Here is a 6,959-nt window from a genome sequence, read left to right as displayed (position 1 = left end):
GAACTCTAGATCTGACATATTACCAATGTCCATATTGATTAGGTCCCTAGCCTTTGGTACTGCCTCTTGTTCTTTTTTTTGTGGTGATTTTTTCTGCCTTGTCATTTTATCCAGATAAGAATATATGAAGGAGCAAATAAAATACTAAAAGAGTGGCAAAGACCCAGGAAAATATTCTTTAACCAAATCAGAAGAGACACCAAATTGTGGGGGTAAGAAAGGTGGTAAAAAGAAGTTCAGAAAAAAAAGAAAAAAGAAAAAAAGAAGAATAAATATAAAAAAGAAAGTATATATATTAGAATGGTGAATAGTACAGTGTCACCCACTGAATTTTGGGAGTATTTTGGTCTCTTAGAGGAAACTACCTCCCAAAATTTTAAAGAATGAAAACCATATATAAAGGTAAACACAATGAAGGGATGGAATATGAGTATAAAGATGAATTTTTTTTTTTATTTCTAAAAAAGGAGTTGATAAGTTGGTTGGGAGAATAAAGAAAAAGAAAGTGGAGAGAATTTGCTCAGGCTGGAGACTAGAACAAAGCCCTGTGCTAGATTTAGTGTATATTTTTATCTATTAGAAGAAGTTGTATCCCATATTTCTTTTAGAAGAAAAAACCCTATGTATATACAAAAAATTAAGTTAGATACAATGAAGGAGAAAATATGAATATAATAATGAAGTTTCAAAAAATATTTTCTTATGAAAGGTATTATTAAGATAAACTAGTTAAAAAAACACTAAAAGAGGAAAGAGTGAAAGTTAAAAAAAAACTTAGCAGAAGAAAAAAATAAAATTAAAAATAATTAACTTTTCAAGACTAAAGAAAAAGCTATGGGGAAAACATGGGGGAAAAGCTATGAATTCCATGCTTTGCTTTCTCCTCTGGATTTCTGCTGTTCTCTTTGGTAAGTGAACTTGGTCTTGGCTGGATTTCTTGCTGAACTTCTCAGGGAGGGACCTGTTGCAGTGATTCTCAAGTGTCTTTACCTGAGGAGGAATTGCCCCGCCCTAACCAGGGGCCAGGCTAAGTAATCCGCTCAGGTTTGCCTCTGGGAGCTTTTGTTCCCTGAACATTATCATTAGAGTTCTGGAGGACAGGAATGAAAATGGCAGCCTCAAATCTCCGGCCTGGAGCAGCCAAGAGCTCGGGACCCTACTCCTCAGTGCACCCTTGGAGAAAAGCACTCAATCACTCCCATCTCCCTGGCCTCCGGCGGAGCTTATCTAAGCTCACCCAGCCTGTGAACAAGCATGTCTGTCTCTGGTACACAGCCCCACCTGGAGTCTCCAAACCCAACAGGTCACTGCACTCTTGCATGGTGGTCTTCCAGATCTTGTGGAGTCCCTGCTCACAGAGCAGTGGCCGGTGCCTCGGATCACAATTTAAGGTAACCCTGAGTTGAGAGCTCACTCTTTGGCTCTGTCTCTGTAGCTGGCTTCCCCACTCTAATACCTGCAAGCTCTGCAACACTCAGATGCCCCTGATCCTTCTGTGACCCCGAGGGACCTGAGACCACACTGTCCCTGCATGGGCTTCACCCCGGCTTAGCCTCTGGAGCGATGTCCCTCAGTGGAGCAGACTTTTAAAAGTTCTGATTTTGTGCTCTGTTGCTCTGCTGCTTGCCGGGAGCAGGCCCCTCCCCCCATGGTCTATCTTCCCATAGCTTTGGATTCACTTCTCCGCAGGTCCTACCTTTCAGAATGTGGTGGATTTTCTGTTTCTAGAATTGTTGCTCTTCTTCTCTTTGACCTCCTGTTGGATTTGTAGGTGTTCAGAATGGTTTGATAAGCTATCTAGCTGATCTCCTGCTAGCTGATGTCATCTCAGCCTGCTACTTCTCCACCATCTTTATTCATCCCCAGCAATGACACTTTTAAAGATTCACTAAAATCTTAAAATTCATATTTAACATTTAAAAGAACAAGATACAAGTAAGTATAAAAATAAAAACAATGTACACTAAAACCTAATTATGGTGACACATGTTTGATCCAAAATATTCTTATGGCTCTAATTGTACCAATTTTCTAAAAGCAGAATAATATTTTTATTTAGAAATTTCACTTCCATCAATCATTATCACACATGCAAAAGTATTTGTATGAAAATACTTTTGATAGAATGATTGATAACTATAAAAATAAAGAACACTGTACAGTTAATACAGGCATTAGTTTAAAATTGCCAAAATATTCATACAGCCAACATTATTAATACTGAATAATTGGAAAAAAACCAAAGGCATATCATGGAATAAATTAATAAATGTTTAAATACATGAAAGCATATTTTTTTATTGTGGTAAAATATACATAACATAAAATTTACCATTTTGAACATTTGGAAGTGCAAAATTAGTGGCTTTAAATATATCTGTGTTACTATGCATTGATGAAGCATATGTTTTGCATCCAATTATAAAATATGACCAAAAATCTTTATGCACTCATAACTAATACTTATAATGCAATTGATATATTTGGAGAAAAAAATCTGAAAAGGTAAGTTCTATAATGCAAGCGGTAGCCTTATATAATTACATAAATGTTTCCTTGTGCTTATCTGATTAAAATTAGCCAATGATAATAAAACATTTATATAATAAAGGATTTCATTCATAAATAAAGTATTATAATCTTCCAAATGCCTTAGTGGATGTGAAAGTTTAAAACAAATTAACTATGTAACTTAAATGATAGAGTTGCCCTCCTGACCTGTATCAAATGATGCTCTAACATCCTCCTATCTCCAAAGGCACAGTACCCACTGAAGCCAGTGTTACTTGTGTTTTTGCCAAACTTCATTACTCAGAAAATCAATGACTCTTGACTGTAGGTCCCCAAGGACCATTTATTTTTTTTACTCTTAACATTTTCTGCCAATTAAAAAGATAAGTCACATTTGACATAGTGTATGCATTTTTCTCTGCTGTTATGATTTAAAATTCATTTCTTCCACCAGTGGAGAGAGTTCCTCAGCCCTTTGAGTAATTTATTTTCTTTTTTTTTTTTAAAGATTTTATTTATTTACCTGACAGAGAGATCACAAGTAGGCAGAGAGGCAGGCAGAGAGAGAGGAAGGGAAGCAGGCTCCCGGAAGAGCAGAGAGCCCAACGCGGGGCTTGACGTGGGGCTTGATGCGGGGCTGGACGCAGGGCTCGATCCCAGGACCCCGGAATCATGACCCGAGCGGAGGGCAGAGGCTTTAACCCACTGAGCCACCCAGGCGCCCCTGAGTAATTTATTTTCTTTTCAATGATGGAGATAGTAAGAAAATATTTAGAGGCTTCTAATAGCATTAAGCCCATTACCAAGTCTGTCCAAGTTGTTGGAGAAAGTAAGCAAAGGGAGTTCTATGCAATCCCAGACATGTCAGTGAATATGAAGACATAAATACCTTTATAAAAATATCACTTTTAACATTGTGGTCTTGATATTGGCTATGGTCAAACAAACAACAGAAGCTCTGATCTACTAACAGAAAAGTAAGTACAATAAAGTTTGTCTCTTTGTGATTCCCTTTATAGGATTTAGGTTATATTTACCTCTAAGAAAGAAAATAGATTTGCAGTGATAATTTTAATATTTTCAATGTATCTAAGATATATGTATGAGATGTCATTTTTTTAGAATGAATTTCCCTTGTGTAGATAAATATCATTGCCTCGAGTATTGTATGCATAAGATACATAAACAAATCTGTATCTAACTTAATGTAAGAAGTATTTAGGGTAATTTTGGACAGATATTCAACCTCAAATTTAAAATAAAGTTTCTTCCTATAAGAAGGAAATGATAAGTGAATTGGGGGGAACTGGAGGGGGAGACAAAGTATGAGAGACTGTGGACTCTGAGAAACAAATTGAGGGTTTTGAAGGGGAGGTGGGTTAGGTGAGTGTGGTGGTGAGTTTTATGGAGGGCACGTATTGCATGGAGCACTGGGTGTGGTGCATAAACAATGAATCTTGGAACACTGAAAAAAATATATAAAAATAAAGTGTCTTCCTATATATAGAAGTATATAAGCAGGGGCACCTGGGTGGCTCAGTGGGTTAAAGTCTCTGCCTTCAGCTCAGGTCATGATCCCAGGATCCTGGGATCAAGCCCCACATCGGGCTCTCTGCTCAGCAGGGAGCCTGCCTCCACCACCCCCTCCGCCCCTGTCTGCCTCTCTGTCTACTTGTGATCTCAGTCAAATAAATAAATTAAATCTTTAAAAAAAAAAGATATGGTTTAAAAAAAAAAAAGTGTATAAGCATGCCCCCGTATTCCTCTCCCCATCCCTGAAAAGAACACCATCATGACTGAAACGACAGCATCTCATGACAGAGTCCTGTGCTCATTTTGAAAATTCATTAGAAAGACAGAATAAACAAAATCAGTTAGTTACACTTTCATGTCAACTTACTAACTTCCATCATAAAGTAGGTTGTAATATCTTGGAAAAAATGACTATATTTTGAAAATTGGATAATGTTCAACATTTGGGGGCTGAGTAAGATTTCACAATAATACACATTATCTCAGATTCAGATAAAATATGAAAGGAAAGTGGGTGGGCTGCTAGTATATAAATATACAAATATTCCTTTTGCATCTTGATTTGATAGAACTATCTTATAGTTGTTGAATAAAAAACTAAATTTCTTAAGAGGATTCTAACTTTTGAGTAAACCTTGATCTTCAGCAATTTTTTTATATATTAGAAACACTGGGAATGAGGCAAATAGTCCCAAACAATTTTGCCAAAAACAATTCTGCTCCCAGTCTCAGTGAGAAGAGAACACAGTAAATTAAACAATAAACTGAATTTGCTCATAACGCAAAGAAACTCGGTATGCCAGAAAACTTCAACATTAATATCTTCATTGTGTATTGGACAAATCTGAGTCCCTACAGGTATGGCATCAATGAAAATAAAATAATTCATTCACTGAAAGATGAGAGAGGGAAGAAAAGGCCGTCATCACCTGATTCAGCAGTAAAGGTAACACAAATTCAGCCAGTAATGCAAATATTCAGAAAGATAAATAGCTAAGCTATGTAGCAGGAGGTAGGGGAATCAGCAGGTTGTGAAGTTGCTCATAAGAATTAAACTCACTTAGCCTAAAAACACACCAAAGAACAAAAATCTTCTTTTGGAACAAAGACCTCCAGTTTTATTTTGTTTTTAAAGATTTTATTTATTTATTTGTCAGAGAGAGAGAGAGAGAGAGAGCATAAGCAGGTGAGAGGCAGGCAAAGGAAGAAGAAGGCTCCCCACTGAGCAAGGAGCCCAATACAGGACTTGATCCCAGGACCCTTGGATCATGATCTGAGCTGAAGGCAGATACCCAACCTACTGAGCCACTCAGGTATCCCTAAAGACCTCTTGTTTTGCTCTAGTGTCTATATAGTGAACCCAAGTTATACTAGCACAATTTTTCTAAAAAGACCCAAAGTGTCAAGAAAAGACACGAAATCAAGCATGAAATTTTGTGACTCAGTTTCTCAATAGGAAAGAACTTTTTTACCCTTAAAATGACACTCCCTCAGTAATCTACTTGGTCACATGGGAAAATCCTAAGTACAGGATAGGCATAAAATGTAAGTATACATATAATATATATTTATGTTAAAAACATAATGAAATATAAAAGCTTGAATACATTATATTTTAGAACAGTTAAAATAATCTATAATCAATGAGAACATTTATCTGAATATCACATGCAGGTTGGAGAGAAGTCAGAAGTCAGTGATGAGAAACGGTACAATAACAACATTCATTCTGCTGGGACTTACGGATGACGCTGAGCTGCAAGTTCTGATTTTTATCTTTCTCTTTCTGACCTACACACTGAGTGTAACTGGAAACTTGACCATCATTATACTCACTTTTGTGGATTCCCACCTTAAAACACCCATGTACTTTTTCTTAAAAAATTTCTCCTTCTTGGAGATCTCATTCATATCTGCCATTATTCCCAGATATTTGTATAGCGTAGCAACAGGTGACAACGTTATTACCTATAATGCTTGTGTCATCCAAGTGTTTTTTACCGACCTCTGTGGGGTATCAGAGTTTTTTATGCTAGCCGCCATGTCCTATGACCGCTATGTGGCCATCTGCAAACCCTTGCATTATGTGATCATCATGAGCAACAGTGCCTGCAGGACTCTCATCATCTGTTCTTGGATGGCTGGTTTATGTATAATAATCCCACCTCTTAGCCTGGGTTTAAATCTAAAATTTTGTGACTCTAACATAATTGATCATTTTGGCTGTGATGCATTTCCCTTAGTGAAAAACCTCATGTTCAGATACATGGTTCATGGAATGGACAGTTATAATCTGTGCTGTGCTGACCTTGAATATGACACTTACATGTGTGGTTCTGTCATATGCTTATATCATCAAGACAATTTTTAGATTCCCTTCTGTTCAACAAAGGAAAAAGGCCTTTTCAACCTCTTCTTCCACATGATTGAGGTCTCCTTTACCTATGGCACTGCATTTTCATCTATATGAATCCTACAGCAAAGGGAAAAGTGAGCATTAATAAGGTGGTTTCACTGCTCATTTTCTCTATTTCACCTACCTTGAACCCATTTATTTATACTTTGAGAAACAATCAAGTTAAGAAATCCTTTGAGGACTCAGTCAAAAGAATTTGCCTTTCTCTCAATTAAGTAAAAGAAATATTATTTTTAAAATATCTCAAAAACAAATGGCCCTCTTAGCACAGTGGGCAGTGCATCAGTCTCATAAAATAGCTCAAAAACAAGAATAAATGTCCACAGACATTTTATTTTGAAGTCTATAATCTTGTTTTTTAATAACATATATTTCTGTTACATTAATTTTCTCAACACTTTTTTAACCATCCTTCCATTGAGCCCTGTTCATGCCACTCTTGTATTTTGATTTTTCAAACCAATATTTGATAGTTTTGCATATCAATTTCTAAAAAAAA

The 6,959-nt window shown here is 36.5% G+C and overlaps 1 pseudogene; it reads left to right on the top strand.

Annotated features, from left to right (window-relative positions):
* The first annotated feature begins 5,743 nt into the window (after positions 1-5,743).
* LOC111140228 lies at positions 5,744-6,675 on the top strand (annotated as a pseudogene).
* The last annotated feature ends 284 nt before the right edge of the window (positions 6,676-6,959 follow it).

The sequence above is a fragment of the Enhydra lutris genome, unplaced genomic scaffold (assembly GCF_002288905.1).
Source record: "Enhydra lutris kenyoni isolate GAN:26980312 unplaced genomic scaffold, ASM228890v2 scaffoldscaffold271, whole genome shotgun sequence".
NCBI lineage: Eukaryota > Metazoa > Chordata > Mammalia > Carnivora > Mustelidae > Enhydra > Enhydra lutris.
Note: the sequence above shows the minus strand (reverse complement) of the source record. Positions and strands in the feature narration are given on the sequence as shown.